Source organism: Sphaeramia orbicularis, chromosome 6 (genome assembly GCF_902148855.1).
Source record: "Sphaeramia orbicularis chromosome 6, fSphaOr1.1, whole genome shotgun sequence".
Classification (NCBI taxonomy): domain Eukaryota; kingdom Metazoa; phylum Chordata; class Actinopteri; order Kurtiformes; family Apogonidae; genus Sphaeramia; species Sphaeramia orbicularis.
This window is the reverse complement of record NC_043962.1, coordinates 28,045,002-28,060,871: the sequence shown is the minus strand read 5'-3', so window position 1 is coordinate 28,060,871 and position 15,870 is coordinate 28,045,002.

The following is a 15,870-nucleotide window of genomic DNA, read 5'->3' as shown; positions in this document are numbered from 1 at the left end:
TTACAGTCTTCTGATAACTGGGCAGTGTGAGTACAGTGAACTTATTTGTGCGTGAGTAGCTTCAGCATGTGATCACTCAAAACCACCAGGGTGCTCCAAACCCGAATCCTGAATATTTGCAGCTTTTTAAAATACAGAAAGGCAGTGGTTGCTTGACCTTTGGATGTTTGACATGTTTATTTATGAAATCTTTGAGTACTTGAAATGTTTCAGTTGGCACTGTTTTGATAACATTCTAGTTTTCCGAACTTTATAATGTTTGCTGCATAAAATATGAAGAACGCTGTCTATATTATCCATCATAAATAAACAATGTATCACAGGTTTTCCTTTTGTATCCTATGGTATAATTGAAAGCCTATGTTTTCAGTCTTTTTATTCCTATTTCTACACATCAGTAATGAACTTTGACCTGGTGAAATGATTACATACTGAATTCCAGTTACATGTTTCAAGAATAAACCACATTGTCACAATCATTTCATAAGAAAAGGTAAACAAATAAAAAATGATTTCAGTTTGATGGGTAACAATGTATTTTGGGAGAAAATGATCAATCCACATGAATGATGCAGAAATGGAATAGTGTGCTTTTATTTGTGAGAACGTGTTATCCACTGTAGATTATATTTTGTCTCGCTAGTATTTATTTAATAGTTACAGTAAGACATACTACCAAGGCTAACACATGTCTGAAACCATTATCTGGGGCCAAAATAGGAAAGGTGGATTAAAACTGCCAAAAACTGTGGCATAAATTACATAAGTGGGAGAATAGTCTGAGGCGGCATCACCTTAAGAAAAACTTCAACATTAAAAATGGAGGGAAAAAAGAAAAAGGAAGGTCATCTGGTTTCCATTAAGAAGATAAAATGGTTCACTCGGAGCCTTTTACTGGCCGCTTTGTTACTGGGAGGCGTCCATGCTGCTCTCTCCATCATCATCCAGTTGACACAACATTAAAGGCTTCAAACAGCCGCGCAGGGTTCCTTAATCAAAAACTAATTGTAATAGATATTGAGGAGTGCTAACACTCTGACCGCTCAGCTGGTATCAGTGGTCCGAAGCTGGAGATACCATTAAACACAACAAAGGCATGATAGCTGAGACAGGGCAATGCAAGTGTGAAATACAACATGTGGCTGAAAAGGCACAGATACCCTGATACTATAAAGCACTGGTCCAAGGCGAGCCTGTCAAGCCTGGTTATTTAGAAACAAAACAATGGATCTGGAAAATTCCTGAAAGTGGATACAGCAGGGAGATTTAAAATCACTAAAAGCTAAGGCAAGGATACTGTGGCCTAGTGCCAAAGTTAGAAAATTAGGAACATGTCAGACCTGATAAGACTTTGTTCAGTTTTTTGTCAAAGTGTGTCAGCGCATGTTAGTGTGTCTCCTTGTGTGTGTGTGTGAGAGGTGTGGACCTGCATCACAATAACTAATTCTGCAAATTAATTCTCTTTAATTTGATTAGCTATTATCATTAACAATAACTCATGTCTAATCAAAGGGCTTTTCTCCTATATATTAACCTTTGAGACACACTCCCACTTAGCATATTAAAATCTGAGTCCAAATTCATGAACAAGGTGAGTCGGGTTTCTTTATCAGGATGATACATGGCGTAATTCTCCTCCTTAAGGATGACTGAGTAAGGAATTAAGGATACACATAGACTCGTCTTCTTCACTGTGTCACTCCCTTTGACAAGGCTCATTCTTTTCCTCTTAGTGAAGAAACTGTTTGATAAACCTGTCTTCAAATGAATCCTAACAGACTGATGGAGGTCAGCGCTCAAACAGTGGACAGACTGTTAATAGGTCCCACGTTGGGAAGACATCTAATCAACTCGTGTTTTTTTTTTTTAAGTAGGTGGTGATAATTCAGCTTAGTAACCAGAAGAATTAGGTGCATATTGGACAGCTTCGCCTCTTATGATAAATGCTCGTTGCCAGTGCAGGAAATAATGTGCTGTGCAGAAAGGTTATGGTAGCTCAAGGAATGGTTTGGATCACAAGATATCTAGTTTTCTATGAGTCCTATCACAACACAACACTTTTGCTGTCCTCTGTGTGCACATGCTTACATGTTTAGTAGACGTTTATGTTAGATGCTGTATACGCCCATGATAACAATCTATTTTCATTCATTTATTCCATGTCATTTTTCTGCAGTTTCTTTGTATCCTGTCTTCTGCTTCTCTACAGTTGCACCTATGTACAGATTTTTAACTGAGAAATGCAGCCCATAATAAAACATCAACTCCAACACAAAGTTCATGCAAGCACACAAACATGCACACATAATGCATAGAGAATCTTTAACTGTAAGCATGACTTCAGGTTTTGTATCTAGGTGTTTTAGTTGTGTGTTTCTAAATGATGAACATAACTAAAATTGTACCACAAATCCATATTCAATTAAAAAAACACAAATGTTAAAAAAATGACAGAAAAACGCTGTCATCGAACAGCGCCTGTGGTTTTGTAAATTCTCTTCTCTGTGACATAAATACCTGCACATAACCAAGGTGGTTATGTTATGTTTTCACCTGCATATCTTCATTGATTTGTTTGTCTTTCAGCTGGGTTACACAATTACTAGGGTTTCATGAAATTTAGTGGGAGGGTCGGACATGGGCTAAAGATTTTATTTAAGAGAAGATCCAGAAAAAAGGGGCAGATCCTGGAAATTTTCTGTAACACTGAAAGACAGAACTGAACAGAACCTAAAAATCATAATATAGACATTGATAATATATATCTATTGTTTGCAGGAATTAACAATGGCAGTGTTTTCTTCTGGGAAATTTCACACATGAATACACAGTAACGATGGCTGCACACGTATGCGCATTCATACTCAGGTGTGTGTGTTTAGTCCTACGCTGTTGGTATAAGAGGGAGGGACATTCAAAGTCTATATTGTATGTCACTTTGGTGTTGGCATAGTCAGTTTTCTCTGACCATAAATGTATGCCTATGCACGGTAATTGTGTGGAAAATGCATGCAGCCTCCACCTAGCATAACCACCCCTGCTGCACTCCCCTGTGGATAACAAATGGGCCTTTTCTCTGGGAATTGAGGCTAAACGATGGTTTCACTTAGAGAGCAAAGTGACTGTCCATCTTCATAACAGTGCTCTCCATCAAAGAGCAATGAATCCCATCCCGTCCCACTGGCTCTGATTAAACGCAGGCAATGGATATCCCCTTTATGAAGGCCTGCAAAGCTGGCCCTCATGTCAGCCTTGCACCTGCAACTATCAGCTTCTCCTTCCCTTGTAATAAAAAAGCCCCACACATCTGGTCAGGGAAGTAGCGTGCTGCTCTGGCAGGGGTATTCAGCCGAGTCTGTTTGAAAGTGACACACCCCCTCTTGATTCAAATTACCTGAGGCATTTCTTATTGGTCAGGTCACACGGAAAACCCACAGGTCACAAAGTTCACCGGCTGAGGGACTTTCACCAGTAGTTGTGCTTTGAACCTTTTCTCTGGTATGTTTTTCCTAATTGTTGTGTGATAACAACACGTAAAAGCAGCGTCCTTCCTCATTCTCACCGTGTTATCATACGTAATTGCATTATGAAACATATCTGTTTTTTATTTGTCTGTGTGATTTGGACAGAACTATTATTGGACTTCCATGAACTATTAAATTACTTGAATTTAATTAAGTCCTCAGGTTTGAGTCATCTTCCTCAAGTGGGAACGGTTTGACTTTTATGCTTTTCGGTTGCAATTTCAGCCCATCAGAAGTATCAGAGAAAACCTGTCGGAGGCAGAGGTTAAGGGTACAACTGGTGTTATTTCATGCCACTTGCATAGGTGAAGTCAAAATATCATGGTTAGGGAAGCTGCCATGTTGCTTCTATGTTGGGCAGTGAACATTTAGAATCTCAACAGCAATTAAAATTTAAAACAGGTTCATTAAATAAGGTCATAAAAGCTGACAGTCATATAATTTTCAACTCACATATGTGATTAGCCTTATATCTTATGTCACGGTTTCTCAGCCTTTTTTGGACCAAGCCCACTAACGGCATCATGAGCCTACTGGTGCCCCCTCCATGCCCAAAAAAATTTGTGGGGCCCTGGTACGCAATTCTACAAGGAATGTGACGAACATGGTGGCTCCTTCAGCTTATCATTGACTATTTGACTATCTGAGGCCAGGGTGGGGGGGTGGATGATGTGTCGGATGATACCCCCCCCCCGCTCACAGACCTCAGTCCGATCCAATGGGGGTGGGGGGTCCTGTGCCAAGTGATTTATAATGTTATGATGTACAACAGTAGTCGCTAACGCACCCACACGCATGCACAATGATGTTACTCGTGACCCCCTCATGTGCTTCTGCCCCCCCACCCCAGGAGAGTGTCCGTGCCCCCCCCCCCAGTTGAGAACCTCTGTCTTATGTCATGGGTTAGATTTATAATAGGAGGTGAAAAATACCTGTTGTGTTGTTGACCACCTGAGTCATTCATTCGTTCATTCATTATCTGAACCCGCTTGATCCTCATTAGGGTCACGGGGGTCGCTGGAGCCTATCCCAGCTACTTATGGGCAAAAGCGAGTACACCCTGGACATGCCGCCAGCTCATCGCAGGTCCACCTGAGTCACAATATGTAACATGGAATTTTGTGTGTAAAATAAAATATGGATTTTTTCCCACTGATTCATGCATTTCATTTATTTATTTGTTTTGAGCAGAAGAAAAAACCAAACATTTTTATGTGTACAAGGAATTAATATCAGAGCAAATACATTAATAAATAAAGGTGATCAAGACAATATAGCAATTGCCATGTGCATTAGTAATAACAAAATAAATTCAATATGTATTCCTCAAAAAGAAGTAGAAAGGTATTACATATGTTTTTGTTCGAGGCAAAAAAATGCATGTGTTGAATGTGCCTATGTTGTCATATGAGCCGCACATCTGTGACTATAATGAGTGAACTCGTCACATTATGACAAACCCTGAGGCTACTTAACCATGTTTTGTAAAGATGCCAAACTACAGGTGAAGGAGCTACCGACATCAGATTATTCTTACCAGTTGACATTTATTTACAGGGTGCAATGTTAAACCACTTGTACTTCAATGACCCACTAATAGCATATACTGTATACGTGATAAGAATCTCATGTTGTTGAAAAGCATTGTTAAGTAGTTCACACTAAAATATAGACGGCTCTGTCACTAATACATGCAGAAGACAAACACACCGTTGTTTTTAATCTGGTCTGAATAATAGCTTTTATATTATTTGATAAGGAAAGGGATACTATTAGTTAATCAGATAGAAACAAAGAAACCCCAGAACTAAAAGCATGTGTGGTTGTGTGTCTCTCCGTGAGGTATCAGAATGCACACTGAGGTTTTCTATTGTTCATACATTAGCTAATGTCATTATCTTGTCTGTGAAGACAAAAGGGCTAATCTCATGTTATAGGATTTGCAGCCACCTAGACTGATCTCATTGGGCAAACGTTTGGCACAGCGACAAAAGAACAGGATGAACACCCAAGTTCTGTAAGTAGTATCGATATACCTACAGCAACATGACCCCTGGGGGTGGCGGGAATACGACTAATGCAGATGTGGCCACTTTCACATTTCACTCCACGCTGTACAACCAGTGGAAAAAAACACATTTGACACACTTTTGTTTTACCTCATGTCTACTGAGACGAACCTGACATGGGGAAACTATTAAATAAAAATATCCTATTCTGGGTTAACCTCGGATTTGTTGAAGAATCTAAGGGACCTAAATGTATTAACTCAAAATAGGCCAAACAGAACTGCTCAGTGAGATGTGACAGGTTTTTAGAATATATCAGCTGCTGTTAAATGGACTGTACAAACCAGGACCCAGTCCAAATGCTCTCCAGCCATTTTAGGTTCAAGTTTGTGGAGTTTCATTTGGATTAGTTTTTATCTTGACCTGGTATTTTTATTATTATATATATATATATAGCAGTCACCATTGGTATTGTAGTACTGCTCAATACATTCATTTACTCTACAGGCAATGATATGATGATCGGTAAGTTACAGTGAACAAAACCTCCATGTGACATCATAGCTTAATCCACCCTGACATGAGGATATATAATAAATATAATATGCTTATGTTCTATTTTGTATATACAAAGGCTGCTACTTGATGAAAGGTCTGACTCACAAGTCTGTATGTTAAGTATGGAGCTAAAGCCACAAGGTGATTAGCCCAGTTTAGCCTCAAGACTTGTGGCCAATGGAAACAGCTAGCCTGGCTTTTTCCAGAGACTCCAGGAAGTTACTATAATGCCATTATCTTGTCACGAATGCGTAGGCTACTGAATTGCGGTGTAAAAAAATATCAGCGCACCTTAGTATTGTGATATTCTGTTTTGTGATTTCTCAGAAACACTATCAATTACAGGTAATAGTTTATATGCAAAGATTTGTGGCAGACTGTGGTTCCTTTTGTGTTATTGAAACCTGGGCAAAATGTAAAACAACAGTTGGTCAGTCCTCTTTCTCGGTTTTCAATAATGAGGCAAAACTGTGGCTCAAACAATGATAAATCTGTGAATGCTCACTCATATCCCAGCATTCTTTTAACTCCTGTTGTACAGTTGGGATTTATTTTACTTATTTTTTCTGAACTTGCACTATTGTTTGACTGTTTCCTAATCCATGTCTATATGTATTATGTAATGCTGTTTTGTCATGCTATTAGTTTTGTTTGTTTTCGTGGTATTTCCTAAAAGCCGAACCAGAGACAAGATCTGGAAATGAGCTATAATAGCTTCCAATCATATATACATTGCATTGATTGCATACTATGAAATGGAACTTCACCTATATGTGCTGACCCTGGCAAATAAAATCTGAATAAATAGATGTTAGAGATATAAATAAATGTTACAAGGACTAATAAATACAAATGTAGATCACGCTACTCTGATTTTATGCATATGAAAGTGTGTTCTTTATACTGTGATGGTTTTCCTAAAATAAATCACAATACATTGCTTTGCTTACAGTTTCACAGTATATGGAGGCATACATATTGTATCAATACACAGGTTTTCTATGAAAGTTTAACCAGATCAGTAATGCTATGTTTTGACATCTAACTTTAAAGTCTTATCAGGTCTGACATGTCAACCCTTTAACCCCTGATGTGTCTGTGGTGATACACACTGAATGTATGATTTTAAATATTCATTATAATTGAACGGTTTACTAAATAGTTAAAATTTCAAAATGTGCTGATAGAATAGACCTTGTTTTACCCATAGACGTCTGAGCATGCTCAGTTCACCCCCCGCCACCTGTGGAATGGGAGGTAAAACACAAAACAGTGAGTGAGACCGACTCACTATAAAAATAGACGGTTTGGGCTTTTTTTTTTTTTTTTTTTTTTTTTTTTTTACACCATTTTCCATGGGGTTTTTTTTGTTTTGTTTTGTTTTTACTGTTGTTTGCAGTGTTGTGGTGATTTTCCTTTATTTCTTTTGCTGTGTTTTTTCCGAGTTTTGACTGTGTAACTGCTTTTTGGATTTCAACAAGGTGTCAAATAGTAGCTGTACTGATTTAGAAAAAAAGAGCCTAAAACAAAAACTACTGGGACAAAATTAAAACCTTTGTTTTTGTTCAGTGTATTCCAGTTCACAGTTAATTTTCAACATCCTAATTCTCTTATTGATGTACATTATGAGTGCCTTATTTAGTAAAAACTTGTAAAACTTCAATTCCTCTTTTTGTCTTTTTTTTTTTTTAATTCCACCCTGAAATAATATCTCAGATGTTAAAGGATTAATTAATGTGTCTGGAAGCTTTGGAAAATACAGTATATGGCTGTGTTTTGTGTGTGAATTTTCAGTTAGGCTGTTGATGACAGTGAAGAAGGAATATTAAACTACAAAACACCAGGCCAAACCGCTTCAGCTATGCTTTTTTCGAGCACGTGTAACACTCAAATTGTAATATTTCAGATTCTTCCCCGCCTCATCTTCCAGTACTGTGGGAAAGTGAGATCACAATAGTTGAAGGCACTTCCTTAAACCAGCCTTAAGATGTGTATCTTTCTTGGCAATCCTTAGATAGGACCAGCTATTATGTCGATCTTTCCCCAGAGCTTCTTTTGAATTCATTAGTCCCATAATGCCTATTTGCCATATTTGTTAACATGCTGGGTCACCTGTCTCACAGCTGTCCATGTTGACTAAATCTGCCTTTTCATCGTTGAGAGCTACCTGCCATAATGACCCCGTAATAAAGTGTCATTATCTATCCACCCAGTCTAGTGTACCATGCACAAAGCCACTGGAGGAATCCAGGCCCTGTCTAATTCATTTCTGCTGGGTATAAATGTCAGCGTCCTTTTGTGAGGATTACAGACATTCCCACATTAGGGCCGGACTGATTGTTCTATATGGAACGGTGGGAGTGGAATAGAGCGTTTGATTTCAGATAATGTTGAACGAGACAAATGCCACCAAACCGGATGGTTTTTTTTTGTCCAAACCTGGCTGCAGACTTGAATCTGAGACTACGACTATGTCAGCGAGGGCTTGACGAGAGAAACAGTGGTGTGGATTACACAGTCCGTTATTACAATTTGTCAGGTTTTATGATGTCAGTGACTGTAGGAATTTATCTCTTCAACCTTTTATATTCCACCTCATTGTGCCATCTGAAGACATCTAAGATCCTAATTTGTCACTGTGTTCATTCTTCATCGTTGCGTGTCCTGCTAATAAAAGGCATACATATATTTAAATGGTGCAAACACAATCTAATCATGAAAAGTCTTTGTATGTGCATACACAGCTGGAGTTCTTTCTGCTGGGTTTCATTAAATGCATTATTACAGTCAGAAATCTTTTTTTTTCCTGCTGAAATCTATTGCTAAAGTATTTGTGTAGTGTAATAAAGTATCAACTTGACTTTCTCATTCACACAAAGCAGCACAAATTGTTGAAATGTACAGTATATAGCCTAGAGATCATTGCTTTGCTGAACATGTTTAATATCTTGTTCAGTAATTGGTATATTGATTGCTAATGTCATCATGATTCAGTAGAGAAGCAGTCATGTGGCAGCTTCAACAATTCAAGGGCCCCTTTGTCCATTCATCAGCACCCCTGATTGGGCCCATGTCATGGTTAGCTGCAGGCCCACCAGATAAAGATCAGTGGATGATTGGGCACACACATTCTTAACATGGCTGACCCGTGACATCTCAGGGGCAAGCAGGGAGCCTGTCATTATGTGTACAATGCAGCGCTTTCTTCCTTCTTATCTTTGCTGATGACATTGAGAGTTTTTGCATTAACTCATTAACGAAAAGACTCATCATTAAAGGCATCACAGAGGCATGGTGCAGAAGTTGTGACACTGCACTGCCACTGCAAGCAGGAATGTGTCCAAGGCTCGGTACAGCAGCAGCAGCAGCAGCATGTTGACCTCTGCTCAGTGCTCGGTGCTGGGTATGCAACCATAAAGACAAGTTTCCCTCGTTTTCTTACACTCCGTGCTGCATGAGCGTGAAAAAAGCAGCCTATTGTCCCGAGTAAAATGTTTCCATTGAGTGTTCCTGCAAAGCAATGTATAATAGCAGCGTTTCCAATCCAAAAATGCGTTTCATAGCAACATTTCAAATAAGGTCTGTATTTTCATTGTCAGCGGGACACAAGCATGCATGATAAACACATTGCAAAAGAATGCCTGAATTGCAATGGATAAAATGTATATATAAGAAAAAATGAAAAATAATGATTAAATAATATTTATGTGTACCTTGTTCAATGAAGGGATGTGAAAAGTTTATTATAGTCCTTTATTCAATGGGCATAGACTTTTCAGTGTTTGAGTTCTATGTTAGCAGCATAAAAAAGGACCTGTGTATCTAATATACACACTTTGTTTAGTTATAAGAAGTCACATCATCATTATACGCTGTTGTCCATAAAGTTAGAATAATTTTGTTTTCAGACACATTCCTCTTTGTATTCTTATTCATACCCATCAGTATTCACCTCTGACCTTGTGTAATCATGACATGCTGAGTCTCAGTTGCACTTTATCAAGAATGAATCAGACTGTCACAATAATGTCATGAGAAGAGGTAAAAATTTTGTATTCAAATTGTAGCTATTGAACATGTATTGAATGTTACTGCACATGCAACAATAGTTGATCAGAGTTATAATCTTTTAAAGGAGTGATATTTTGTTTTTGTTTTTTTTTAAATAGAATTATGCATTTTAAAACATTTCCCTGTGGTCTACATAAACTGTAAATGTTATGCTTGGGTCTGAATTCTTCATTGATTAAACTCCACAGGTCCATCTTCAACCCTATTTCTGAGTAATGACACCAGAAAGGTTGTTTTGAGCGCTGGCCCTTTAAATGAACGAGCCACTTCATGCCCCGCCCCCTCCAGGTTGTTGGCTGGGCTGCTTTGTCCTGTTCAACCAACAACTGAACATTTTAGGTAATCTGCTCGAAGTTTGGACATATTTTCAGTTTTTACTACAACCACTGCTGCTGACAAACAATTATGTTGCACTCGGAGAAATGTTCGTCGGAAGTCTTGACCTTATATGAGCAAATGTTGTGATATAACTAGTTATAGACGTCACAAATTAAGCAGGAATTAAAACGGGTTATAGAAGTCCACTTGATTTTTGCCAAAATGAATATAAAGATATCTTTGCAGCACCTGAAGGGTTCAAATTCAAACTTTTGGAACTATTAGGGTCCAAATACACAAATAAATGTACCACAGACTAATAAAAGTGGGTTTAGCAAAATATGACACCTTTAACTGCATGTTAGTCTTTTGGCATGTACATAAATATCAGATGTTTTTTTTTTTTCAGACAGTGTATTTTTGTTTTTCCCAAATTAGTACAACATTATTCCATGTATTAAAGTTTTTATTGTTGGGTTTAGTCCCTATAGCAGCACTAGATTATTATAAGGCTTAGTTTAACAGAGAAAATGTCCATGAATATGTCATTAAAAAAATGACTCACTAACCATGATCTTTTCCTAATCCCAACGAAAAGGCTTTTATTACCTAAACCTAAAAACCTTAAGGGAGTTGGGATGCGAACTACAGTCTTTGGTGGCAAAGTCCTGGATTTTGCATATCCTGTATCATTTTGTGTTTCCGGGATTTTGTGGTTGGGGTTAACCACCTCCTTCCTATTGAGGAAAAGCAAAAAAAAAAAAAAGCAGCGGCTCTGACAGTGATAAATCAAACTGAGATAATATGCATCTGCGGTTTTCCTGAAATGTACAATGGCAACACTTTTTTGTTGCGACTGGGTTAGAGGAAAGTACGGAATTTGATATTTTTTATTTCAGGGCATCCACCAAAACATTTACTGGCATTGGTGAGTTATACTTGAGAGTAATGAAACTTAATAAATCCATCATCCTAATGTTGAAGGAATAAACTACAGTATATCTACCTCGGCTTGTGTCACTCTACTATGCACAGTTTGCCCCGGCTGCTTATTGCACCTTCAGTTGTGTGTTTGTGTGCGTGTTTGTGTGTGTGGTTGTTCGCAGTCCCGTGCACGGACTGGATAGGAGTGCTTATGTGCAGCTCATGTGTTAATGCTGTCATTTCCACAGATCAGTCACAGCAGCTTTTTCTCTGTTGTTTATGGTTGTGTCACCACAATTACACGAGAGAAGGGGGGCAGAAATAAAGTGTCTGTGAAAGATTGATAGCTTTGGTCTTTAGTTCAATTGTAAATTAGAATAGCAAGTCCCTCTGGGATACAAGGGCTCTATTTATGATTAAGAAAGAGCCTCCATAATAGAGTGGTGGTAGAAAAGTTTGCTCCCTCTCACAAACAGGCAATTAGCTTGATGAAATGGGCCTTACTTTCTTTTTGCAGCCTGGTTATGTGAACCCATATTATTACAGGCAGCCTTATAGTTTATGGCATTATTTTCACCTTGAGCTGCGAACAATATGGTGTTTAAATAAACTGACTTTTTCTATTTTAAAGTAATGAGACCAGCTTTTTATTATTACATCTGGATTTGTCTGCAGCAAATTAATAAACAAGCAGTGGTGTAAAGTCTTGTAATTAGGGAAATGTCAGACAAATACAAGTTTTAGACTGGCTGAGAACTCCACAGGGCACATTAAGAACGAGCCGCATGCATTTAGAAAAACATCCATTTTACATTAAAATTGTTTTTGGAGCCGGATACAATTAATAATTTTAATGCACATATAAATGTAATCTACTTATTCAGCTTTTTGTGTACACAGAATATACATATTACAAATAATTATCTTTCATACATGATGCAAACCTGCAATTTGAGCTGGTGTACAAAATGTTTCCATCCTCCTTTAAAGTTTTCCTCTAGAGGACCTAATCCTTGCATTATACCATGACAGTTATGCAACCTAACTGTCTGGAGTCGTCCCCTATTTTTCCCGGAAAAGATCAGTCACACCCTTATTTAACAGGCTAACCTTTACTTATGTTTCATTCATAGAGGAATATGTGAATCCAAAACAAAACTGAGTTTGTATTAGTTAACACTGTACAGCGGTCTAATGATCTGAAAAGCCATAAATCATCCTCTAAAATAAGCCATGTAGACAATTATTACCTTAACCGTTATAGTTAATGGCTTTATGACTGAAAAACGATCAGACTGCAGATTATTGAAGGAATGGAATATTATTGTTTGCATTCTAGCGAGTACGTCTACCCAGTCCTGTCTACTGAACACACATGCAGAAAGTTATAAACTGCAGACCAGGGTCTCTGGGGGTCGACAGCTAAAGTTAAAGCAGTCATACATACTGCAGACCTGCTCAATAACATATTAAGTTCATATTAATCAATACTGTAATCATTGTTAGCCGGGCTCACACAGAGAGTTATTTTTGGTGCTCACATTGCTTTCAGAGATCACAACCCTCATGTTGGCCGGCTGCTGCGGTGAGCTCCAGAGTCACCCAACTCCAACACGAAATACGTTCCACTGACAGAGCAACTGATCCACCACAACCAACAGTAGAAGAATGAGACAGCTTAACACAGTCACCTCCTCCTGATTCCCTTTTTATTATACACTGTAAAGTTATAAACATAGGAAAGAATTTTAAAGCTCCAAAGTGTGATAAGAGAAACCCTCTGCTGATAAATGTATAAATATTTCCCTACAGTCCACATACCTACTGCCTATCACCTCAGTGCTTTTACAAAACTGCCTTTAGCCCTTTTTTTTTCTACTCAATTAGTAATTTAATCTGCACCAATTGAAGGATTGTCTTGTTGGCTCCGAGACGCATTTCCATTGTGTTTTTTTTTTTTTTTTTTACACAATATTTTCTATGCAAGCCAGATGAGACTCAGCTTCTTGACAACACAAGACATGTGTGGCCACACTCTTTTGACGGTTGCGCCCGAGGGCACATGCTCCTGTGCCAGCTGTCCTTGTGGAAATCACACAAGTTTATAACATTTGTTTTTAGTACAAAGACAGTGGTGATCATCCAGTAGCTCCTGCTTTGCTGGTGTTTACACTGTGCTAGTAAGTTCATTTTTGTTCAGTGTTTGCTTTAATGTCTTCCAGTTCTTCCATGCCAGATTTGATGGCGGCACAGACATCGCTCTGTAGCCACCATTGTTGTTTACAGCTCTGTTACGCTTGTCGATTGATCCACAAACACATGTAGCTGAATGTGATTCACCGAATTCATTCAGCTATAAGAGCTTTCTGTGATTTATCCACATTTTTAATCCTCTTGAATGTCAGCATCATCTTTTTTAAGCATGCTTTGTTTGCTTTATATTAGTATTTGTAATACCTGTTGAAAAATGGATTCTGATTGTATCACAGGCAGAGTACCGTATATGCCAGTGTGCAAAAACACCCATTATGCTCGTCTGCAATCATAGAGGTTAAAAGCAACTTCTTCATGTAGTTGCACCATCAACAGGAATAATACTGTGTGGAGTCGAAAAAAATACCAACGTACTGGAACCAAATGGACATTAGATGGAAAATAGAGTTCACAGTCACAGCAGCAGTGTCCTTTTATAACTAAAGTCATATAATTTCAAGGAAACCAGTAAAAACACATTACTTCCTCAATGGAACAAGGACCTAGCTAATATATGACTTCAGTTTAATGAATTATTCAACACTATAACTGTTGTGTTAGTAAGTGTAATACTTTTCACCTTGTTCCTTATATGACAGAAAGAGATTGTAGTGATTATCGTAGCAGTGGACGGAGGCAATAACACTCCTAATCAGTGAGTTTTACTTTTACCTTTTACCTTACACCTAACATGACTAAACCCTGCAGGGGTGGGATGTTACGAAACACGTTTATTCAACTAATGTGCCTAAAGATAGATATGATGCATTGAGACTTGGATATTTGCCATTTTCTGCTGTTTTATATGTCGATTCCACTGGATTTCAAAGGAAAACGTATTTTTTGACTCAGCTATATTTATTACAAATAACTTTAGCTACAAGTTACTTCACAGATTCATAGTGTTAATATAAAATAAAAAAGCGTTACCCAATAGCAGTAAAAAATGTCTCCCATCTGTTAAGATGATCACATTAAACCATCAATAATTATACTTCATTAATATTCTGAATTAGGTCCTTTTGCACTCTTTGTTTTGGTATCTTAAGTACATTTTAATAGAATTTATTTAAGTGAGGTTGTAAATGATTGGCTTTTACTGACATCAATATTTTTTTTAGTTATTGCATCATTACTTTTACTACAGTATAATAACACAATACTCCCTCTTTCACTGACAATCTTGAAGTTTAGTTTTTGAAGTTTGTGGACAGAATTAGAAACTAGAAAATGTTTGCTTTCAAATCGACAATAATGTGTTATTTTATCAGTTTACATTTGTCCTGTTGCTGTCACTAGGTGATTTCCCACTGCTCTTTCTTGCTCTCTGCACAGATAAAACTATACTTTGTTTTGTATCGAGAAAGAATAAAATTTAAAAGACTGTCACAGTTGTTTAATGATCTATATTTGACTAGTCGTTTTTATGAAGCGTAGGAAGATATTGACAAGGTTTGACGTCAAAATTACTTACATAACATACATGTGTTCAAATACATAGGAGAGTCCATAGTTCTGAAGAAACCCTACAGGGAGTATGTGTACACACTCTCTACGCAGGGTCTGCCTAATGTGAGGATAAAGTAACTAAAACCCTATGAATGACTGAACTCTGTTTTAATGCCTTTTCCCCTCGAGGTCATCTTCACACCAAGAAAATCCTCTTTTTCATCCAGAGTCGCTGTAAAGGTCTCACCAACCCCAGTCACATTCCATTTACCTTTTATTTCCTCCATCAGTTAACAAGGACCATTGATCGCATGTGAATTTGTGTGACTGAAAAAAAAAAAAAAAAACTCAAGTGGCAATATTTGCTTTTATGCAGTATTTTACATTCTCAACAGTGAATCGGTACCTGTGGAAGTAAAGATTTAGTTAACACCGTCAGCAGTCACGGGCCACTAGTTTTGTTGTAAAATGTATGTCTGCAGCAGTTTCACAGGGAAAGTCATTATTATGATAAAACACATAAGCCTGATGTATTTTCCCAGCTGGCTGTCTTCAGTGTTGGATCTGGCAAACATGCATTCTGTAATATGTTCCTGTGGTTTATTTTAGTCTTTAAACCCTAACTATGGTTTAATTTGGCTACAAAAATTTGACAGTAGATGGTTTAATTCTTATGAAATGTATGTCACTGTTATTTTCAGTGAAAGCAAAATAAAGACTAAGTATCTTTACACTTGTAGAATAAGTGTGTTTGAATAAATTCC